We start from the raw sequence: 25,061 nt of genomic DNA, 5'->3' as shown, positions 1-25,061 counted from the left end.
TTCAAAGACACAATTATTTTATGCATTGTGTTTAATAAAATCAGTGTCATTCAATAAATGTTGAACCCTAAACAGGAACAATTTTACCAAATGTCGCATAAAAGCAAATATAAGAGAAAAGTCCCAAAAATGTATCTGAATGTTTTTCTCCTCTCCTCTGGTGTTAATCATCTCATGATGTAATGACCTTTTTGTATAATCAATATTTGAATGACCTTAAACAGCTACATCAATAAAATACCTAATGACTGTTTCAACAGATAACTGACTCCTTCACTCAGCTCGTCCTGAGAAACACAAGCAAAATGATTAGGTTCTGTGTTTTATTTATTTTTAATAATAAAACTTTCTTCTATCTTTTCTTCTATGTTATTGGTTTGATTTGCTTCACCAACCTTCTGCTGCTGGTAGATGTCGGTCAGAGAAGCTGTAATTAAACCTCTGCTTAAAAAGCCCACTCTTGATCCAGAGGTTTTAGCTAATTATAGACCCACATCAAACCTGCCCTTCATTTCAAAAATCCTAGAAAAAGCTGTTGCTAACCAGCTCTGTGATTACTTAGATAGTAATGGTCTGTTCGAAAACTTTCAGTCAGGATTTAGAATCCAGAACAGATACAGCACTATTAAAAGTTACCAAGGACCTTTTTATGGCATCAGATAATGGACTTTTCTCTAGACTCGTCCTGTTAGATCTTAGTGCAGCATTTCACACCATGGATCATAAGATTGTGCTAGAGACTGGAACAACATGTAGGGATTAAAGGAACGGCACAAGTTTGGTTTAAGGGTCCAGTGGGTAAGATTTAGGTGAAAGGGATCTTTTGGCAGAAATATTATTTCAGTCAGACAACTCACGTTTGAATGTTTATTCAACAGTAGAACAGGTTTAGTGTTTGGTGTCTAGGCTCCGACTTAATCACTCCCCCATATGATACACAGGAATGATGGGAGTGATGAGCTAATACTGTAACCCCCCAAAACTGCGCAAATTCGGAGCCTGACGGTTGGATCGGTATCTGCTATGTGTGTGCCATTCACCGCCGCGGTGTGGCCATTCTCCGTTGGCGCATTGGCCTGCGGGAGAATATACTACCTAGTGAAAACTGTTATGTGCGCCATTCGCAGCCGTGGCGTGGCCATTCTCCGTTGACGCATTGGCCTGCGGGAGAATATACTACCTAGTGAAAACTGTTATGTGCGCCATTCACCGCCGCCGTGTGGCTATTCTCCGTTGGCGCATTGGCCTGCGGGAGAATATACTACCTAGTGAAAACTGTTATGTGCGCCATTCACCGCCGCGGCGTGGCCATTCTCCGTTGGCGCATTGGCCTGCGGGAGAATATACTACTTAGTGACACTGCATAAGGTTAGAGGGGAATGTACTACCATGTGAATGTGGATCCTCGGAAGCATGTAACAGTGAATAACCAGCGGATCGAATGCTCTAAACCCAGCAACCACCAGATTTGCAATGAATAGAATTTTACATCAGAACAGATATACACTTTATTCAGGCTCAAGGGGGCAGGAACTCATGATCTTTTGGGCATGCAGAATGTCCTCCTTATGGAACCTGACATAGTGTTGGTATGCAGAGGATGACCAGCGGCCCAGGGATTTAAGAGTGGCGGCAGGCAGATGTAGAGCTGCAGTCGTCGCTGCACCAATTCTTAATGAGTGAGGAGAGTAATGTTCGGGTGGTAGGCCACAGCTCCGGACCAGATCATGAAGCATAGTAGAAAACCAGGATCTCATCATGGGTTTGCGGCCATCGATGGTGAAGAGAGGTGCCAATCGATGGATTTGGAAGCGGTGATGCAGAAATTTTGTCATGGAAGAGAAGGGGCAGAAAGAAGTATTCTTTTTTGCAATGTAAATTAGAGTGCCTTGACTAAATCTATCCATTTTGGAGTGTTTTAAATACACTGAGTACATGTGCTCTTCTAGTGTTACATCAGAAAGAGTGAGGTCATGCTGGGGATCAAAGGCAAGAGACCTTGTAGTGTATTCACCACACCTTAGAAACCCAAAGAAAGCCATCAATAGGACAGTTTCCAGCATCGAATCGAAGTATGGTGAAAAACAACCCTGTCTTAACCTTAATACCAATTTGTGCACCAGTGCAATAGTGAGGGGAAGTCTTTGGTCTTTGCCTGGAGGACGTGCCTTTTTAAGGCCATTGAGGATCAGCTGGATGGAGGGATTCGTGAGGAGACTTTGGGAGGCTGGATCTTGACATCTCATTTGAAACTGAATGCCTGCTAGCATAGCTTTAATACTTTGTGCTTTAAGATTGCGGGATTCAAATGAGTACACGATGAAAGCACAAACTACTGAAATTTTTGTTGGTAGAGGACTGATGAGGAGGCTGGCGCAAAAGGAAGAGTAGAAAAACCAAGCTGAGTCATATGTTTTAATAGTGCTTTTGGCTAAACCAAGTCTCATGTATTTCGAGGCAGTGTGCAGCAGATCCTGCAGGGGCTTGGACGTGTTCAAATGATGATCATCTGATTGAACGGAGGGCATGGAATGCTGGAGGGCCTGGGGACAAATTGCTTTGAATTCCTGAAATTTGAAACGAGAAAGAGCGTCAGCTACACGATTTTGGTGCCCAGGAATATAGCTAGCTCGAAGAATGAAGTTATTGAGAACGCTCAACCAGGTTAAACGTCGCATGAGATTATTTATTATCGATGTTTTTGAGCGGCCCTTATTGATGATTTCTACCGTTGCTGCATTGTCACAGAACACGGTAATTTGTTTCCTAGCCCAACTTTTTCCCCACAGAGTGCAAGCCACGACGATGGGATAGAGCTCATAAAGGGCTGTGGATTTGGATTCGTCATTGAGGCAATGGATTTCAGTTGGCCAGACATCTGCGAACCATTCGTTATTATAAAATCCCCCAAAACCAACAGAAGGGGCGGCATCGGTAAAGAACTGGATGGAATCTGAAGATTCCACAAAGTCATTATAAAAGAATGAAATACCATTCCATTCTTCGCATAACAAGGACCAGAAGCGCAGATCTGCTTGACAACCTTCATCTAGAACCACCAGATCATTTAGATTTTGGACGGAATAAGCCAATTCTATTAAGCGGGATATGAACGAGCGACCATGTGGAATTATGCGCATCGTGAAATTGAGGTGGCCTAACAGAGATAAAAGATCTCTTTTAGTGATAATGGCATTAGTCGACCGGAATTTAATAGCTGCTCTGATGCGAGACAATTTTTCTTGTGGCAGAGATGCCTGCATGAGTAAGCTGTCAAGGGTTATACCGAGAAAATCCAGGCGGGTGGACGGGCCTATTGTTTTCTCTTCTGAGAGAGGAACACCTAACTCGCTGAAAAGGTTCCTAATTGCAGAGATGTTGCGAGCTGGTGGTGATGAAGGAAAGTCTATGACTAGGAAATCGTCCAAAAGATGTAGGACGAACGGGAGTTTGTACGAGTTGTAAAGAATCCAGCATAGTGCTTCTGAGAGAGTGTTAAAAATGGAGGGGCTACTGCGGCAACCGAATGTCAATTTGACGGAATAATAAAACTTTGAATTTCATTTAATACAAAAAAGGTGCCATTGAGAGGGGTGAAGTGGAAGGACTTTGAAGGCATCGGTAATGTCTGCCTTTCCTAGCCATGCACCGACACCTGCTAACTTAATCATCTGTATTGCGTTGTCGATGGAAGCGTAGAATAAAGAAAAGGGTTCTTTGGGAATTAGGCTGTTTATACTGGGAATTGTAGAATTGTGAGGAGCTGAGAGGTCGATGATGAGACGTTTTTTATTTGAATATTTCCTGGTGGCGACCCCTATGGGGCTTACTCTGAAGATGGGAAAGGGGAGTTTTGACAGTGGACCTATCATATATCCTTTTTTAATCTCTTTTAATAGGAGTTCTTCTACCACTTCTGGCTCTTTGCATGCAGATTGCAAGTTTTTACAGACATGGGTCACTTTGGGGAGCCAGCATAAACCTGCTAAAAATCCTTGGACCAAGCCGGTGATTAGGTAATTAACAAATCCTCTACTCGGGTGTTTTGACAGAGCCTTAGAGAGAGCAGGGACGTTCACAGGAGTTGATGGATGCTTCATTTTTATTTCCCCGATTTTGCAGGACGGAGCCTCCTGGGACACACAGAACGTGGGTGACTGTCTGCACACCGACTACATATATGCATGAATTTACAGTTTGGATATGTACAAACATTCTCATTGAAGTTATTGCAAGTTGCTAAATTTAAGCCTGAGAATTGTACCTGTCACTGTGAAGGATGGATAAATGAAGTGGATGCTGGATGTTTGGCCTGAGGCTGAGATCTTGAGGAAGACAATTCTTGTATCGCAGTTCTTGGACAGAGTGAGGTGGTGTGGGAGGAAGCACCGCAGATGGAGCAGGCTAGGATTTTCTGGCCGGTAAAATGACGGCTGATTAGGGCCAGATCGACTAGAGAAGTTAAAGATCTAAACACAGAATCTAAATCACTGCTTTTATTGACTGGAGTCTATTTGAGTTTACACAACTAAGCTGTGGATCCATGACAATAAATCGAAACTCCAAAATAGAAAGGCTGAGTGAATGTGGTCTGGACTCTGTGGAGGAGAGTCATGGTGCCAGAGACGCTGTAGAAGGACAGAACACCTGCACTGTGATGCAGGTACACTCCTACTCTGGAGGACTCAGGACCTGACACTGGTGTGTTGATGCTGTTGTAATAAAAGTTATGACTGTTTCCACCACCACATAGCATCCAAGATTTATCATTGGATCCAAATACATTCAAATGAGTTCCCTGCTCTGCTGATATTCTTGTATGTGACTGCTACATAAAGTCCTCCGCCTCCCCTCTCCACCTCTCAGTAACAACGTCCATTCAGACTCTCTCTACTCAGAACCTGATGCCAATCACTTAATCTGTCTGAGTGATTAGAATAAGACTGGTCTTGTCTCACATATATAACTTTTCTGTATCCCTCAGATAATAGCAGACGTTTGTTTGCTGTGTTTGGATCCGTTGAGATTTCCTGTGAATATTTAAAAAAGTCAGCTCTGGTCTTGGCCCCTGGTTGTGGCAGTTAAACATGTATTTGAGACACAATCTTTAAAATCTTTGTCTGTGTCTCACTCAGAATGTCCTGTAGTCGACCTCTGAACTGTGAGACATCTGTTCTCACGTCCTCAAAGTTCCTCAGAGGACGGATACTGATGCTGGATGAGTGTGTCGATTCACTGAGTGGTGACAGTGAGGGGTCGTGGTGTAGAATCTGGTTGTGATCCTCCGTGTGTGAGAGCTGCTTCAGTTTATCGTCTTTCCTCTTCAGCTCAGTGATCTCCTTCTCCAGTCTCTCCTGAAGCCTCACTTCAGTTTCCTGCTGGGATCTGATCTGCTGCTTCACATTAGAGATTCTTTTCTCCACCACAGATCTTCTCAGTGATGTTCTCCCTGTCCTGGAGTCTCTGCTGGATTTTTTTTCTCCTCAGCCTGAGCTCTCTCTGCCTCTCAGTCCTTTCTGCTGCAGCTTTATGTTCATCCCCAGAGCAGAGACGGCAGAACATCTTGATCACCTCATTGTGACGAGAGCAGATGTTCTCCTGGAGCTTCTCGGTGGGCTCCACCAGCTTGTGCTTCTTGAATGGAGGTGATTGAAAATGAGGCTGGAGGTGTTTTTCACAATAACAGGCCAAACAAACCAAACAGGACTTGAGAGCTTTCAGTTTTCTCCCAGTGCAGACATCACAGGCCACTTCTTCAGGTCCAGCATAGTAGTGATCAGCAGGAGGACCTTGGAGTCCAGTTTTCTTCAGCTCCTCCAGTGAATCAGCTAATATGGAGCTTTTCCCCAGGACAGGCCTCAGTGTGAGGGTCTGTCTACACTGAGGGCAGCTGTAGATTCCTCTCTCATCCTCATTGTCCCAGTGGGTTTTAATGCAGCTCATACAGTAGCTGTGTCCACAGCCAATAGTCACCGGACCATTCAGTAGATCCAGACAGATCGAACAGCAGAATCTTGCGCTGTCCAGTTGATTTTCTTGCTGCTCCATTTCACCTGGTGCCAGTGACTGTGGAATAGTTTCACTTCCTCTGAACAGAAATAGTTTCACTTCCTCTGAACAGAAATGGATTTTACCACGTTTTAACACTATTGAAAAGAGCAAGAGTATGGTCTTACCTCTTCTTAGCAGTGTTGTCACACAATTTAAAGGCAGCTGCCTTTGAAGCCACACTGTTTAGATGTTTATTTGTATAGCCCATATTCACAAATCACAATTTGTCTCATAGAGTTTAACAAGGTGTGACATCCTCTGTTCTTAACCCTCAACAAGTCAGGAAAAACTAAAAAAAACAACCTTTTAACAGGGTAAAAAGAAGGTAGAAACCTCAGAGAGACACATGTGAGGATCACTCTCCCAGGACGGACAGACATGCAATAGATGCCACGTGTAACAGAGAACAGAAAGATCAGAAAGATATGAGAATTTACAACATTTATTAGAATAAACAGTTTGTAGCATAACTGAAGGTCAATGAATTAATGGATTATTGTCAGTAATGGTTGAGTATCTGAGGAGACATATTGTACATCAAGCAGTCTTGTTGTAATCATAGTCCACGGTTAGCAGCCACCACGATCACATGCCACCATATTCCACAATCCATCGTCATGATCCTCTGCTGCCATCAGGATCCACTTCAGCTGCCAACACGACCATGGTCCACTACCACTATCCACGATCAGATGCCAACACGATTAATTAGCTCTCAGCAGCCTTTGGGAAAGGAGCTAACTTTGAATCTTTCAACTGACGAAGCACAAACTGGAAGATTAGAATGGGATTCATTTGAGTTGTTTTGCTTACAAACACATAAAATTAAGTTCAGTACAACCACTTTAATTGTATTATATGCAGGACAGATGCTAATTAAAGGTGAATCAAATTTCAATGAAATCATGAGTAATTATTGTTCCACAAGCAAAGTGATGTTGACATTTTACTGAACTCACTGTTTGATTTGCAATATTTCGTCTGTTCATACATTTTATTTTCTATGGCACATTTAATTATGTTGTGTGTTACTCTCGGTTGCAATGTTTTGGATTTCACAAACACTTTAAAAACAATGTCCATCCTGAGATTATAAAATGTGTAAAGAAATATGGTAGATAATTATCTTAATGTTTTTAATGTATCAGTGTTAATTCAGGCTGATGAAATGTTTGATGTATTGGTTAAACTAACCTAAAGTTAAACCTGGCCTAAACTAAACCTGATCTTTTGTGTCAAAGTCAAAACTCAGATTTTAAACTCAAAGTGATATAAATGTGTTTAAATTTGTGTCGAACTAAATCAATTTTTGACGTGAATCCAGGAACTTTAAGCTCATAAACAAACATATACACAGAATGTGGTTATACACACACGGAGATATACCGAGGGACAAAGGTGGAAAACAATAAAGGCAAATTTAAATACACTATATGTGATTCTATGTGATTATATGTGATGAGTGTTTATATATTCTGCTTGTGTTGTGTCATTTCAATAAACATATTCTTCATGTGAATAAAAACAATTGGGGCAAGAAGGTTCCTGGTTTGAATCCGGTTCAGATGGGGTCTTCCTGTGTGGAGTTTGCACGTTCTCCCCGTGTTTTAAACAGGTGCTCCGGCTTCATCTCACAAACACATGCAGATTAGGGGTTGTGTAAATTGGAGACTACACACAAGCTGCTTCTGCTTCAGCCTCTGTGGATCATCAGGACACAGCTCAGCCTCCGTCCACACACACTGTCCTCTTCACACTCCCCTTCACAAAGATCACCAGCTCCATCTGTTGAGAGAAGAAGACATCATCGTTTACAGAGACTCACTTCATCAGCTGTGAGTCAGTGATGCAGCACATCCAGTAGAAAGAGCAGCAGGGACTTCAGTCCTGTTCAGAGGTGGAGCAGCTTCCTCTCTGCTTCATGTTCACGTGTTGGAATGAACACGCAAAGAGTTAAGTGTGTTTCCTCTGCATGTCAAAGTGCAGAGTGGACACCTGAGAGGTGGATTTACTGCTGTTACAGGTGAAGCCATGTTTCACTGTGTGTTGATGCACATCTGCTTCTGACAAACTGTGAACAGATGAGACAGATGGACCTCAGCAGAGGTTCTGGTCTGTATGAAGAGCTCTTGATTACCATGGTGATGATGAGAGCCACTGATGTGCAGGCTTCAGTCACACTGATCTCAGAGCTGTGACAAAGATCCAACTAATCAGTGTGATGGAAGTTTTCTGGAAGTTGGTGAAAGGAGAACTCAGGCAGCAGCTGATGTCTCATGCAGGAGAATTTAATGTAGACTTGATGCATCAAGGAGACCAGAAGGTGAAACAATATACAAACGCTAACAGAGTATCATGATCAATTGTCACCCATGAGTCTGAAGATGTCTCCCACAGCATCCCAGTATATCTCCCTCACCTTGCGTCACCCATCCCAACAGCACATCCACAAAAGCATGCATACCTAACCTTTACATCTAGCCACTGATGTCATATGCAAAAGAATAGGTGCTTCTCTGTCTGGGCATCTGAATTAGATATGAAAGTCCATGAGCGTAGATCCTACAATGTACTGCTAGTTGGCCCTTGATCTCTAACCTGACCTTGGGTACTGCTTAGAGAGAAGGGAGTATCTGTGGAATGAGTCGAGCTGTTCTCTTCATGGTGAACAGATTTACTGTATGAGGATGGTCAACAATTCCTTAACAAACAGTTCTTCACTGATGAAGTGAGAGAACAAACTGTCTCAGATCAGATGAAGACGACAACGTCTCTGTTCATCGTGTGAGGCTGTCAGCTGTGGTCCAGCTTAATTTCCTGTTCACATGAACACAACAACAACTGTCATCTTCACATCAGTTCAATCAAATGATCACAAGCAGCTTCTGGCTCGTCTGATTGGCCGACTGTTCTCTCTCTGTGTTTCGGTCCAATCCTGACGTCTGTCATCATTCTCCTCTCACAGCTTCGCTGAGGAAACACTGAGGCCTGAACTACGAAGTGTTGAGATATCTATGTTTTACCTGTATCCTATGAATAATATCAGCTGTATAGTCCATATAATCAATAGTGCATAATACAAAGTATAAACTGTCACTGTAGCCTGTGTAACTGAAACAACATGTTTATGACAGTTGGTTCCTCAAACAAACTGTGAGACAGAGAGGTGGAAACAGGAACTTGATACCCAGACAGTACTTTGAATAAGCTTATGCTACAACTGTTAGTTTCTTAGAATGATGTCTAGACTGTTGACTCAGAACGGGCAGGGTCACAACCTCAGAGAGAGCGACAAAACAGGAACCAGGCATAGCAACTGACTGGTAACCAAGCACATGAACACGTGGCAATCTGATAGTAAAATACGGTTTGAAGTAAAGAATCTGCACCGCTGTACATTGAGGAAGCAGCATATATTAGACCAATAACTGAGTCTCCTAAAGAAGGACCTCCTCTGTGCCGCACCCTGGGTCTTATTATATATACTGTGGACTTCGGAAGAAACGGGGCTTCTTCTCGACATGATCCAGAGAACCTGGTGACGTGTCCGGCAGAACCCCAGAGACTCTCTGTAAGTATTGTTCTTATACAATAAACTTGATACTGTGAAACTTTTGAACATGGAACTTGTCTAAATCATTGCCTTTCCCACTTGAACCTCGAATCCACGAACACGACGCTGTCCGGTCCGGACGGGACCGGACTCGACAGAAGCCACTTCAACATATCCAGGAGATCTTTCTGAGATCCAGCTCAACTTAACCTAACAAACACAGTCAGGCTAAGTGATCACATGATGCTGGTTATCAACTCGTTAAGTTAACTCAGGTTTTCCTCAACAAGATCTGAGCATGTCCACATAAAAGGGGCAGAGTTAACTGTGTATGACCAATCACAGACATGGACAGTTTGACTGACAGCAGAGCCTCATATTTCACAACGAGGATGAAACTGTTCTATAATAAAAAACAGGGGAGAACAAACACATGATCCAGAATAAAAGAAACTCAGTCACAGCTGCTTAATGCAGGAAGAACAGCTGGTAAAATCTCTGTGATTGTGTGTAAGTTACAGCACCCCTTGGTGGCATTTGGTAGAAAATATATTGCATGACCACGATATAATAACGTGTGTGAACGAGATAATAACTCAGTGCCACGAGATCTGAATCTGTTGTTTACTAACAAGGCGAGTGGAGTGAAGAAGCTTCTTGATGAGAAACGTCTGAATCCCAGGATGTGGGTCTGAGGACACACACTGACTCACTGACTCTGAGGATACACACTGACTCACTGACATTGAGGACACACACTAACTCACTGACTCTGAGGACACACACTGTCTCACTGACTCTGAGGATACACACTGACTCACTGACTCTGAGGACACACACTGTCTCACTGACTCTGAGGACACACACTGACTCTGAGGACACACACTGACTCACTGAATCTGAGGACACACACTGACTCTGAGGACACACACTGACTCTTAGGACACACACTGACTCTGAGGACACACACTGTCTCATTGACTCTGAGGACACACACTGACTCACTGACTGAGGATACACACTGACTCTGAGGACACACACTGTGGTGGAAACCTCTGACATCACTACTCAATAAAAAATACATGGACCTATTTTCAGGAAGCTGACTGAGTGCATTTGGTGTTTTGGTTACAGGATGAGTCTGGAGATTGAGATGTACTGGGTGAGTGAGAGATCAACTTAAAGGGGACATAGCATACCCATTTTACCACAAGTTGATATGGTTCCTTGGGGTCTTAATGAAATGTCTGTAACATACTTTGGTCAAAATACCACAAGGATCATTTAAAACAGCACCCTTTTTACCCTGTATAAAACAGCCCTCCACAGAGTGACCTGTTTTGAGTGCCTGTTCCTTTAAATGCTAATGAGCCAGCTCCCCCCCCCCCCCCCCCCCCCCCCCCCCCCCCCCATGATTTTAAACAATATAAATTACATATTTTATATGATATAAATTATCAAATATGCATCCCATACTTTGTATTCCCCTTCTGTTGTCCTGGAGTTTTTATTTTCCCAATCACATAATTAAATGTCCCCCTCTGCCCATCCACTACAAGCACACAAGCAGACAGACAGAGAGAGAAAGAGAGGGGTGGGGGGGGCTATGAAGACCATCATTTACCCCCGAACCCCGACATTCAACGGGTACAACAACAAGCGGAGAAAGCAGAATCGCGGGCTGACCTTATATATACAGTCTATGGGGCTGACCAGCGCGGAGAAATGCACGTCCAGTGTGAACAGCCAGGCGGCTGCGCGCTTGAGAACGGCACTGCGCTGCCTCGCAGCGGCGCTTCCGCGTCCGGTGTAAACCCGGCGTAACGAGTGGGGGGGCTCTGTGTGTTTGGGGGGGGGGCCAAGGCCATGTAGGGAGACTTCCAGTGCCTTGTTACGACACAAAACCCAGGAAGCTCAATCGAGTCACTCAAGCATGACGTTTCTGACTTAGAGGAACCATAACAAAACGCGCGAGTGTTTTTTTCCCAGAGTTTTTGGGTTGGTAGACATGCCAGATACCCACATTAACGTGTAGAAGCACTAACAAAGTGGAATTTGCATGCTATGTCCCCTTTAACCAACCAGACGTTGATTTAAAAGTCCCTTATCCTTCCCTTTAAGGAGAGTGTGCACCACACATCAGTGTAGAGTCACTGTGGTCAGTGGGCGGAGCTTTTATACGGGTTGATCTCCAACTTAACCTGGAGCAGGTTAGCCATTCATCATAAGTTACCATGGTGATTAACCCCGTTAAGAAGTGGACAAGCTTCGTAGGACTGAAGAAACTAAACCTGAAGTTAACCTGATAACCACAAATCCTGCTTGGTAGCACAGACCCTGGATCTGTACTGTGATACTGACTGTGTTTAGTGAAATACTGATGAAAGCAGCGTGGACTGACTCCAACCATCTACTGACCTCACAGTCTCCAGTCGACAGCCTGAACTCTGCTTTAGATCAAGCAGCTCCTTCACTCCTGAGTCCTGCAGGTTGTTGTTAGTCAGACCCAGTTCTCTCAGATGAGAGGGGTTTGACCTCAGAGCTGAAGCCAGAGAAGAACAGCTGATCTCTGACAGACTGCAGCCCTTCAACCTGAATAAAGAATAAAACTTAACTGTAAATTAAACTGAGTTCATGTTTCAAAATAACAAACAAATATTCATGACACACAGACTCATAACATGGAAGATAAATATGAAATCAGACATGTTGGACTAAAAACGAGTCCTGATTCAGTAAAAATAGATTATTTGGACCCGGTCTCTGTCCTGCAGATCAGTTTAGGAAATCCAGAACTAAACTCAGATGTGTTTTAACAAGTAGCTGAATATTTAAAATGTCACAAATTAATTAATGAATGGATTCATGTTATGTATGAAGAGGAATTATGTTAAACTAGGGCTACATTGTAGCACTGACGGGCCCGAGCACACGCATTTCGAAGCCTGTTGCGGTCGGTGGAGAGAGCGATCAATGACGAAGCGCACGTCTCCGCGTTGCATGTGTTTTGCGCACTGCAGCAAGGATAAACGCTTCACTTCCTGCGTCCGTCACGCGATGTCGATCCTTGCCTGCTAATTGCTCATTACGGTCCACGCTATCAATTGCACATCACACTGTGAACATTTTATGTAAATCGAGTGATAGTTGTAAAACAAAGCTTACTTCCTGTTGCCAGTAGGTGGCGCCATCACTATTATTACCTACAGACTAATATATCTGTTCAAGTAGGGGCTCTGATGTAGCGTGAGCAATTTTGTGTCATTTGGACAATGTTACCACAACTTAATTATCACACTGATCAGTAGGTGGCGCTATGACCCTGCACTAATATTAATATATGGAGCTGTTCAGGTCAGGATTGTGATTATAGGTCAGCATTTGGGGGCCGGTTGGATAATGCAGAGTGGATTCACAAAGTACTTCCTGTTTCATGGCGAATCAGTAGGTGGCGCTATGACACTGAGGAAATATTGACACAGAGCTGTTCAGGCTTGGTCTCTGATCATGAGACAGAAGTTTGGCAGTGATAGGACAATGCACAGTGGAGTTATGACAACATCGTCTCCTTTGGCGAAGGATGAACCTTCGCCGCACCTCAATGTTTACACGGTTTGAGGAAATGTTACAATTCTGACCATGGTCCAATGACTTGACTGAGCTCTTTTGAGCTGTTTATTGTAAAGCAGCCAGGAGCAGTGCATCAAAGTATAAAACATGTCACTTCCTGAAGCCAGCAGGTGGCGCTGTGATTTTAAGTCATGATTTCTGTGTAGATGTCATCAGGCCGGGACTCTTGTCTTACATGTCTAGTTTGGACTCGATTGGACCATGTATGTCCGAGAAACAGAACCTCGTGTTTTGACGGCGTGTAATCAAACTTTGACGCCACGCCACGGTCACACATCGATCTTTGAGTTAGTTTTTATCTCCATCTTGTTGTGATGACACTCATCTCAATTTGAAGTTGATCTGATGAAAGCCCTGGGACAAGTACGTCAAAGTAAAAATGTGGAATATGGCCAAAATGGCCACTAAATGCAAAATGGCGGACTTCCTGTTTGGTCTAGCAAATCTATCCAAGAGACTTATTTGTTTGTTATGAAACGACACATGTCCCTATCGATTTTTTAACATGTCGGCCAATCGTAGTGACAGGGCTGCACTTTAGGGGGCGCTAGTCAGTTATTTTGCCACGCCCATTCCTTAAAACCATATGAATATTTTCAGGGGGGGGGGGTGTTGATACACAAATGTAGTTTGAGGGAGACTGAAGCATGAACACTGAAGTTACAGCAATTTCGTGTGTCGCGGCGAGTTGTTTAAATTGAACGCCACGCCACTATTATGGTGTTTGACGAAAAGTCACAGTAATCTTATGCCTACATTATCAATGTCTTGAGACCCTTTTGACACAGGTTTGACATGGTTGCGGTCAGTGGATGAGGAGGAATACTTCCAAGTGTAAGACATGCAAAAAACAAGACACTTCCTGTTGCCACCAGGGGGCGCTGTGATTTTAAGTCATGATTTCTGTGTAGATGTCATCAGGCCGGGACTCTTGTCTTACATGTCTAGTTTGGACTTGATTGGACCAAATAAGAGATACAGAACCTCGTGTAATCAAACATCGATCTTTGAGTTAGTTTTTATCTCCATCTTGTTGTGATGACACTCATCTTAATTTGAAGTTGATCAGATGAAAGCCCTGGGACAAGTTCGTCAAAGTGAAAATGTGGAATATGGCCAAAATGGCCACTAAATGCAAAATGGCGGGCTTCCTGTTGCGTTTTTCATAATGCTCCTTGAGCCTTTTATGTATGACCCGGTCACGATACACCTGGCCTACGTTTTTTGTGAAGATCGGTCAAAGGGAAACCTAGGGGCTGCGTTCCAGGTGGCGCTGTTGAGCCATTTTGCCACGCCCATTTCAAATTACTCCAGAATACGTACATTTTCACCACTTTCTAATTTTCAGCAAAGTTTCATAACCTTTTGAGCATGTTAAATCCCTCAAAAAGCCAATTCATTTGGGTTAGAATAATAATGAATTTTCATATTGCTAGTATCTTTGTCTCTTTCTGCCCATTCCGTTGTCACTCTACTTGAAATGTTACACACTGTCTCGTTCTCCATTTACAAAGCAGAAGTTTTGTAGATTAGAATCCATTGTTTCACCTACATGTGCTGATCTATCCAAGGAGCGAGGGCCCTTTAATACTCCTCGCACCTTTAACTTTACATTGAAGTTCTTAAACCATCATCAGAAATACAACTTTTCATCACTGTGTTGGGATAGAGTCGTGATTGCCATTTTGTCTGTGATTCAAAGTTTGAAAATGGTCTGTTCATGTTTGTTTACACCCTCCATGTCTTTTCCTCATGTGTCTTTTTTTTTATGTGCCTTTTACCAAATAGAATAATCTTGTTGATAATTTGCAACAAGAATTTGATCAAGTGCCTTTCTGAAAAAGATCTAAAACTTATAAAATGTTATGTTTCCATGTAAATAAACGATGTATTTCATTGGCTCTTTTTGTGAATGTAAATCAACGAAATAACCAGTGTCTGCCTGTGGAATTACAGGATTTAATCTGAATTTGTTTGTTCTCTAAAGCTAATGTCCGATTTTTCCTCTTCACATTTGCAGTATGTTGTCCAACATCAGAGTTTAAAGGTTAACACTGCATCAAATGACAACATGAAGTCAGCTTAGAATCATGTTGAAAACTAAAGAATGTTAAAAGTTAAATTTGTTCAGTTTGATATCTTTTATTTCAGACTGTCAATTGTTGTATGGTCTACGGTTGTAAAATAATCAGATCATTTAAGTCAGATCAGTTTCACTTGAGTCATTTTGTGTCATGAATGGATTCATATAGAGACAACTAACTAACATTATTACGCTAGGGGTCAGGCACATCCTCACTGGTTGTAAAATAAGTATCTCCTAAGGTAGGTATACGTTGATACACAACCAGATAATGCCTTGCAGCAACACTAGAAACTAAGTGAACTGCTACCAATGCCTTGCCATCCAAAACATCGAATGCAGTTTAAAGGACAACATTTATCCGCGAGAGGGAACAGGGAAAGAGAGGGCCTCCTCCACTGGCCAGTAGTGGTCAGTTGGAGCAAGTCCGAGACTGGGAGATGCTGGTGAATGTGGGCCAGCGACTTACAGTCCCATCACATATTGTCACTACCACCCTAAGACCTGACCTGATAATCTGGTCTAATACCCTGTGCATCGTCTACTTTTTAGAATTGACAGTACCCTAGGTGGATAATGTTGATGAAGCAAATGAGAGGAAAAGGCTGTGGTATGCAGACCTTGCATTTGAGGCACAGCAATGTGGCTGGAAAGCAATAGCTTGCCCTGTGGAGGTTGGCTGCACCATTAGGTTGCACAAAGATCTGGAGATCCATCGACAAGCCCTGCGCCGGACCATAAAAGAAACATCACACACTGCAGAACGCTGCAGCCAATGGCTCTGGATCAGGAGGAAAGATCCCAACTGGGCCCCAAGATGCTAGGGACATGCACCCAGGTCTGATCAACCTGTGGTGGGCCTGCCTTAAAAGAGGATGTCTTGTGATTAAAAGACCTAAACACCTGATGACGCTAAGGTACACAACTGAAGATATGTCCCTAACATCCGCTGGTGGTCACTAACATCCACTAACATCAACTGGCAATAGGCATTAATTGCTGCAGTCAAACGTACAAGGAATATTCTCCATCTTGTCCTATGTTCTAAAATGGTACAGAGTTTAGTTTAAAAAGGCTAAAGAGATAATGATGTCTGATCTACTGAGCAGCCACATGGCTTTCATAGTACTGCCATAATACCCAGCAGCCAGTCAGATTTACCTTTATCCTCAGCGTACCCTCAAGTTCGGCCTGTATCATTGATCAGAAGGTCAAAACACTTGATGACGCTAAGGTGCACAACTGAAGTTATGTCCCTAACATCCGCTGGTGGCCCCTAACACCTGCTGACATCTAATGTTTTTTTTGTGGTAATTTGTGCAGAAGACCTTCAGACGTACAAGGGATATTCTACATCTTATCCTGTATATTAAATCATATAAACTCTTCTTGCTTTTTACATAAGTGAGATATAAAAAATATGTTGCAGTTGTAATATTTCCATCTTCCTGCAGAAATTTAACTCCAAAATTGAATTAGTTGAGATGTCAAATTTCCTTCAAAATTAAGACAAACACAATCAAGTAACACTGTATCGATTTACGGTGATAGTCAGCAGCAACTGTGTCTTATTCTGAAAATATCTGACAGTTAGATGCTTACTATCGCTATTTGATCACCAGCCATAATGAGGTCACTCTACTCTGCCTTATACAGCTTGTTGGTGCTAAGTTCAGGTGAAGGTGCTGATGGCTGATGAATTAAAGGAAGAAACTAAACTTGCACCTGTGAAACAGTGAATTTTCAGCTTGTAAAACAGCAAAACTTTAGTCTCAGAGGAATAAATCCTGAGAACAAATTATTCGATTTTGAATCTTTTAATAATTGTTTTAAATATGGGAGGGAACCGGAGCACCTGGAGAAAAGCCACAACAAGACTTAAGTCTGAGTGGAATAAATACTGAGAGCAAATAATTCCATTTTATACATTTTATTCATTTTTATAAATGTGGGGATAACAGGAGCACCTGGAGAAAACATATTTAAATTTGAAAGTGAAGCTATCGGAATAACATCATCCACCTTTTATCTCCGGAAGAAGGAAGAGAACCTTGCTCTGAAAGAGGAGAAGACGCCAGGCTTTTTGCACAGGCGTCTTTTCAAAGAGGAGCTAATTGATATCTCAAGTTCTGGATCTCTTAAAAGAAAGGAAACCAATAGCATCTCTGGACAAGGCCACTTCTTACACAACTCCTTGAAAATGACCTCGTCAAGGATTGTGTTGGGGTTGAAAGTTGAGTCAATGTCTTTGACCTCGGCCCATATTCTCTCCAGCAGATGATGACTTGTGTCTGTTATGTCGACATCAGTCCAGGTCACCTTTGCCTTATTATAGCTTCGTGTGATGAGCTGGTCCAAGAGAACACTGACATACATTTTACATCTGTCTGCTGCCAGCATCTTTGCAATCTTCTCCCTGGAGTTGCTGTCTGATGATGCTGAGTTCTCCTTTTCTTTGCTGACCTCTGATGATGTTGTCTGCTTCGATCTTTTCTCCTCAATGCTGCTGACCACTGCTGGTGTTGACTGCTTCGATCTTTTATTCCCACTGCTGCTGACCACTGATGATGATGACTGCTTCGATGTTTTCTCCTCAATGCTGTTGAACTCTGATGATGTTGACTGCTTCGATCTTTTATTCCCATTGCTGCTGACCACTGATGATGATGACTGCTTAAATGTTTTCTCCTCAATGCTGTTGAACTCTGATGATGTTGACTGCTTAGATCTTTTCTTCCCTCCGCTGCTGACCTCTGATGATGACGTCTGCTTCGTTCCTTTCTCCTCAATTCCGTTGAACACTGCTGGTGTTGACCGCTTCGATCTTTTATTCTCACTGCTGCTGACCTCTGATGATGAAGTCTGCTTCGATCCTTTCTCCTCAATTGTGTTGAACACTGCTGGTGTTGACTTCTTCGGTCTTTCATTCCCTCCGCTGCTGACCTCTGATGATGTTGACTGCTTCGATGTTTTCTCCTCAATGCTGCTGACCTCTGATGATGATGACTGCTTGTTTGTTTCCAGTGAGTCTATGGCCATAAAAGCCTCTGACACCCTTTTTGTGTGGCAGTTAACTTGGTTGTTCAGCCACCAGCTTATCAAGGACAGAAAACAAAACACCCTGGTCTGAATGTCTGCATATATGCCCCTGTGTGCCTTAGGAACAGCCACCTTTTTCACTGGACCTGAACTAATGTCTGAATTCCTTCCAGGTGCGATGTGCGCATAGATGAGATCTGAAAGCTGTTTTGTGAATACAAGAACCTTTTCAGATGGAGGCTTTTTCAGTGTTTGGAATGCAGAACTTTCATTTCCACCTCCCGGCTTCTCCTTCTCCAGAAGCACAGCGTCAATACTAGCCATCAATGACTGTATCGTCAGCCTCCTATTGACTTTGGTCTCCTCCTTGAATTGTTTCGCGACCCCTGTCAGTATTTGAAGCGTCCCTGCTGTGGCAAAAGTCTTCATGAAAAGACTATTGATCGTCCTCATTCCTTTACTGATTGAGAGGTTTGGCTGTGGAGATTCCTTTCCATTTTTGCTTTCCTTATTGATTGACTCAATAATTTCATCTAAAGCCATATCAATCTCTGGAGAAAACGATGAATGGAGAAAGAGGCTGTCATTGAACTCATTAAAGAAGTCTGTGATGTCAGTCAAGCTATTGTTGATTGTTTCCTGGACAAGCATCTTCCCACTGTCCATACTGCTTGTTGTTGAACCTCCCTCTGAGGAACTACCTGACTTGGAGCTGACTCCTGAAGAGTGGGAGCTTGAAGAGGTCCTACACATCCGAATGGGATCATCTGAAGCGTCCTGTTCCTCTGAGGAAATTGCCCGACTTCGCCTGCGCGATTGACACTCGAGCAAGAGTTTGATTTTTCCATCTGCCTTTAACGTCTCGCAGGCATAACAGATCATCTTCTGGACTTTAGCGGGGTTAATGAGGCGGGTTGGTATAGGCTTCTCAGAGCTCACACAGGTGGAGCTTGCAGACAAGGTGGAGTTGACAGTCTTCGTCACCTCCTCTACAACCAAGTCTGTGAGCTTATCCAAACTCTTAGACTTTGTTGTGCCTGGTGAAAGACTGTCGTTGAGAGTGTCGCCCAGAATGGACCGAACTTCTTCCTCAGACAAGGGTGCATCGGGACATTGCTTTGCAATGGCATTTGAAACGGTCGTCATTAACTTCAGCAGAAGATCTGCCAACATAAATGTTGTAGCTTCATCCGGTTTGCATGACTTCAACAGCTCCCACTGCTCTGCAGTGATCTTCGTAAAAAAGGACTTGAAGTACGGGCGGACAGTCTCTACCTCTATATCCATTTGTTTCACTCTCCCAGTGATCTCCATTGCGACTGTTGTTTGTTTCAATGTGTGTTACGAATTGTTATTTTCGCTGTTCAAGATGTGTTTTCCAAATTCTCATGAAAAATCTCTTATCTTCTTTGTTCTACCAATTCGCTGGTTAATGCACACTGATTCTTCACTTCTTATTTTTCTGAGATAAAGAGCATCTTTAAAGAATAGAAAGGGAATTGAAGCAAAGGAGTTTAAAGGAATTGAACCAAAGGGGGTTAAAGGAATTGAAGCAAAGAAGGTTTAAGAAATTCAAACAAAGGGGGTTAAAGGACTATGATGTGACTAATAGATCAAAGGAAACCATAAACTGTTTTGCCTGCTGCCGTCTGGCCGACGGTACCGCAGCATCCGGGCCCGCACCACCAGGCTCAGAGACAGTTTCATCCCCCAGGCCATAAGACTTTTAAACTCCTCCAATCTGCAATAACTCCACTAAACCATCACCTTAGCATATTTGCACTATTGCACATAATTGCACTATTGTTTTTTTTTCTTTAGGTGTATATATATATTTAGATATATATATTTTATTTTCTATTTTAAATTTTTGATATTCTATTTTATATTATTTTATTCAATATTTTTTTGCTTGTAATATTCGGAGCATTGCTATAAGAGAGCCTGTGACCCAAGCATTTCATTGCCAGCGACTGCTTAATGTAATTGTTGTGTATTTGACAATAAACTCTTGAATCTTGAATCTTGAATCCACTTGGATCGACCTTGTATTGCAGTACCTCTAGGAACGGTGCACCAACTCAGTAGATGGCGGTAATCAGTCCAAAATACTCTGTTTAATCTATGACAATACCATGACACAAAGAAGTTTTTTTACAGTTATCTTCTGGGATCACATGATCAAAGTCCCTTTCCCAACATATTTTAAGGCCCTCCAACTTTGGAAATGTATATAAATATAATCATAGAGTTTTGATGCTCCCTTATTTTTGTGCTCCATCTTAGGTGAGAGATCTTCAATTCCAGTTGTACCTTGAAAATGTGTTTATTTGAAATACAGCAATGCCTAATTTAATAACCAATGCCTAGGTACACTGAGTGGAACTAATGCAGTCCCATACAAAATGCCATATATTATATAAATATTGTACATTTCATGAAGGTAGGACATGTTTTAGGGCTGTTGGTGTTGGATTGTATTAGTTTTAGCTTGGTGTACCTAATAAACTGCTTCACTTAGTTCCTTATGCAATACGTTACCCTTCATGTCCATTGTATAATACTTTGTGCATTGTCAGGGATTTGTTCTGCAGTTGAAAAACAAATGACTTAAGATAAATTGTGAATAAAATTCACATATTTTTCATTTGGAGAAGTGATGTGAATGTCACTGTCTGATCTGTGTCAGCACCAAAGTTGGGATCTGCGATTTTGTTTTATGGTTTGTATTAAGCATATATTTAACAAAGCACTTTGTCAACTCCAAATACAAATGACTTCTGAGTCCTGTTTTCTATTGCTTTTTTCAAAATGTCAATTTTTACTATGTATGACTGATCTGTGGAGAAAGGCATTTTCTTCTTCATCATTCCTGTGTACGCTGAGTGAATATTATAGAAGTGACAGTAAATCTGATTCTGATTGTGTTGCAAATTGATTTAGTGCAGCATCACACAAGCCAAGAAGTTAAAACCGGAACAATACGAGCTCTTCACAGAAATATCAGTAGTGGCATATGTACCAACCAGTAACTAACTAAAAGCTGAAGAGCAGGTTCACACTGAACACATGGGGAACATTATGCTGCCTGTACATTCTACACACTAAACCTTTAAGGTTTCTACATTCTATTGGCCAGGTATTCAGTATCCTAAGCATCCACATTTAGATTTAAAGATGGAAAAATAATTACATTACCAGAGTTTAAATTGATAAAAAATAAGACTCGGGTTCACAACTGCTGAGACAACCTATTTGAGAAAATAGGTTTAAGAATAGAGAGGATGACTGTGGTTTTTCCGAGCATGGGAAGTCTGAGTTTAAATCAGTTATAGCAACTCAAAACTAAACTGCAATGTGCCGGATTGGGGAGCGTATGAATGTTGTTTAACTGAAGTGAATATCAGGGACTGAACTAATCTCCAAGTCTCAGTGTCTCCGACTACACCCTGATCTGGACTCAGCTCCACCAAGAGAATAACCACAGCCAGCAGTGGTGCAGCCTGATGACCAGTCGGGCACTCAGCTGCTACCGCTGCAGAGGGCGCAGGCAGCAGCTCCAGCCGTCCCTAACCTCTATCCAGACTCCGACCTTGTTGCAGCGGAGGATGTGGACAGGCTTCCAGCATTCACCACTCCATATGTGGCAGCCCATATCCCACGGCAAAATGGAAAAAGGACAATTCATGGCCTAAATGTAACCTCGCAAGCACCGAGGGGGCGCTAGTCAGTTATTTTGCCACGCCCATTCCTTAAAACCATCTGAATGTCTGCAGGGGGGGATGTTGTTACACAAATGTAGTTTAAGGGAGGTTGAACCTCCAACACCGAAGTTATAGTAATTTCGTGTGTCACGGCGAGTTGATGAACTTTGACGCCATGCCACTATTATGGCGTTTGACGAAAAGTCACAGTAATGTTATGCCTACATTATCAATGTCTTGAAACCCATTTGATACAGTTTGACATGGCTGCGAGCAGTGGGTGAGGAGGAATACCTCCAAGTGTAAGACGTTCCAAAAACAAGACATTTCCTGTTGCCACCAGGGGGCGCTGTGATTTTAAGTCATGATTTCTGTGTAGATGTCATCAGGCCAGGACTCTTGTCTTACATATCTAGTTTGGACTCGATTGGACCATGTATGTCCAAGATACAGAACCTCGTGTTTTGATGGCGTGTAATCAAACTTTGATGCCATGCCACGGTCACACCGTGTGACGAAAAAATCGATCTTTGAGTTAGTTTTCATCTCCATCTTGTTGTGATGACACGCATCTCCATATGAAGTTGATCTGATGAAAGCCCTGGGACAAGTACATCAAAGTAAAAATGTGGAAAATGGCCAATATGGCCACAAAAGTCCAAATGGCGGGCTTCCTGTTGCTTTTTTCCCATTGCACCTCTGCCATTTTTTGTTTGTCTGGTCATGATACACCTGGGCTACGATTTTTGTGAAGATCGGTGAAAGCTAACTGAGGGGCTTTTCCTTAGATGGCGCTGTTGAGCCATTTTTCCACGGCCATTTCAAATTACTCCAGAATACAATTACTTTTTGAGGTTTTGAATTCCCTGCAAACTTTGGTAACAATTTGAGCATGTCTAGGCCCTGAAAAAGCCCCAAAAGGGAAATACAAATCCTTCGAAATACAATAGGGCCTCCCCCCGTCGGTGCTCGGGCCCTAATTACAATTAAAGGAGATAAATTGTGTATAAATGCTGTATTATAGATATGAGATCTACAAAAGTCTGTCAGTGAACTGACCTCAGTGTCTCCAGTCGACAGGTTGGACTCTGTAGAAAACCACACAGCTCCTTCACTCCTGAGTCCTGCAGGTCGTTGTACCTTAGATCCAGTTCTCTCAGATGAGCGGGGTTTGACCTCAGAGCTGAAGCCAGAGAAGAACAGCTGATCTCTGACAGTCTGCAGCTCTCCAACCTGAATAAAGAATAAAACTTAACTGTAAATTAAACTGAGTTCATGTGTGAAAATAACAAATAAACATTCATGACACACAGACTCATAACATGAAAGATAAATATGAAATCAGACATGTTGGACTAAAAACGAGTCCTGATTCAGTAAAAATAGATTATTTGGACCCGGTCTCTGTCCTGCAGATCAGTTTAGGAAATCCAGAACTAAACTCAGATGTGTTTTAACAAGTAGCTGAATATTTAAAATGTCACAAATTAATTAATGAATGGATTCAAGTTATGTATGAAGAGGAATTATGTTAAATTAGAATTAAAGGAGATAAATTGTGTATAAATGCTGTATTATAGATATGAGATCTACAAAAGCCAGTCAGTGAACTGACCTCAGAGTCTCCAGTCGACAGGTTGGACTCTGTAGAAAACCACACAGCTCCTTCACTCCTGAATCCTGCAGGTCGTTGTCACTCAGACCCAGTTCTCTCAGATGAGCGGGGTTTGACCTCAGAGCTGAAGCCAAAGAAGAACAGCTGATCTCTGACAGACTGCATTTCCACAACCTGGATAAAGAATAAAACTTAACTGTAAATTAAACCAAGTTCATGTGTGAAAATAACAAACAAATATTCATGTCACTCAGACTGATAACATGGAAGATAAATAAGAAATCAGACATGTTGGACTAAAAACAAGTCCTGATTCAGTAAAAATAGATTATTTGGACCCGGTCTCTGTCCTGCAGATCAGTTTAGGAAATCCAGAACTAAACTCAGATGTGTTTTAACAAGTAGCTGAATATTTAAAATGTCACAAATTAATTAATGAATGGATTCATGTTATGAATGAAGAGGAATTATGTTAAATTAAAGGATATAAATTGTGTATAAATGCTGTATTATAGATACGAGATCTACAAAAGTCTGTCAGTGAACTGACCTCAGAGTCTCCAGTCGACAGTTTGGACTCTGTAGAAAACCACACAGCTCCTTCATTCCTGAGTCCTGCAGGTCGTTGTCCCTCAGATCCAGTTTTCTCAGATGAGAGGGGTTTGACCTCAGAGCTGAAGCCAGAGAAGAACAGCTGATCTCTGACAGTCTGCATTTCCACAACCTGGATAAAGAAATATGAATATTTGAATGTGTCCTCCTGTTGTTGTGGATCGTCATCATGTCAACACAGACTCTCAACATGCTGCTGACCTCAGTCCAGTCTGTGACCTGAAGATAAATATCAGATCAGACATGTTGGGCCATTGTTTCATTTATCACCTTCTTCTCTGTGTGTTTGGTCACTGAGCAGGTTTGTGTAATTAAACACTGTTTAAAGTAGGGATGGCTCCTGACAGTCACTTCCTGTTTGTTTCTTACTTATCAACTGTCCAACGTGTTTCAATAAGAATGTGTCTCATTTTGAAAACCTGAGGAGGACGAGTGCTCGGCCTCAGTCGACATGTTATTTACTGACACTTTCTTAGTGATCAGGAGCAGGTGAGTGCAGGTGAATGGAGTTGGGCTGATGAGGTGCACGTGACTGACAGGCTGGGTGAGTGACAGATGACTGAGGGACAGTCAGCAGAGCAGAACTGTGACAATTCAAATAAATAATGACACAATAAGAAAGAAAGTTGGAAAAGTGAACAAGGATTTAAGGACCTCAGAGTTTCCAGTCGACAGTTTGGACTCTCCAGTCCAGAACACAGCAGCTTCACTCCTGAATCCTGCAGCTTGTTTACACTCAGATCCAGTTTTCTCAGATGTGAGGGGTCTGACTTC

At 42.4% G+C, this 25,061-nt stretch overlaps 1 long non-coding RNA gene and 1 pseudogene across 1 annotated transcript; both read right to left on the bottom strand.

Annotated features, from left to right (window-relative positions):
• Positions 1 to 958: 958 nt before the first annotated feature.
• LOC117778122 lies at positions 959 to 1,747 on the bottom strand. Its single transcript, XR_004616732.1, has 2 exons — positions 1,508 to 1,747; positions 959 to 1,180 (listed from the first exon to the last, which is right to left on the bottom strand). It is a non-coding gene; the product is annotated as an uncharacterized LOC117778122 (long non-coding RNA).
• A 3,118-nt stretch (positions 1,748 to 4,865) lies between these two features.
• On the bottom strand, positions 4,866 to 6,048 carry LOC117778121 (annotated as a pseudogene).
• Positions 6,049 to 25,061: the final 19,013 nt, after the last annotated feature.

Source organism: Hippoglossus hippoglossus, chromosome 17, assembly GCF_009819705.1.
Source record: "Hippoglossus hippoglossus isolate fHipHip1 chromosome 17, fHipHip1.pri, whole genome shotgun sequence".
Classification (NCBI taxonomy): Eukaryota; Metazoa; Chordata; class Actinopteri; order Pleuronectiformes; family Pleuronectidae; genus Hippoglossus; species Hippoglossus hippoglossus.
This window is presented reverse-complemented; position numbering and strand designations above follow the sequence as displayed.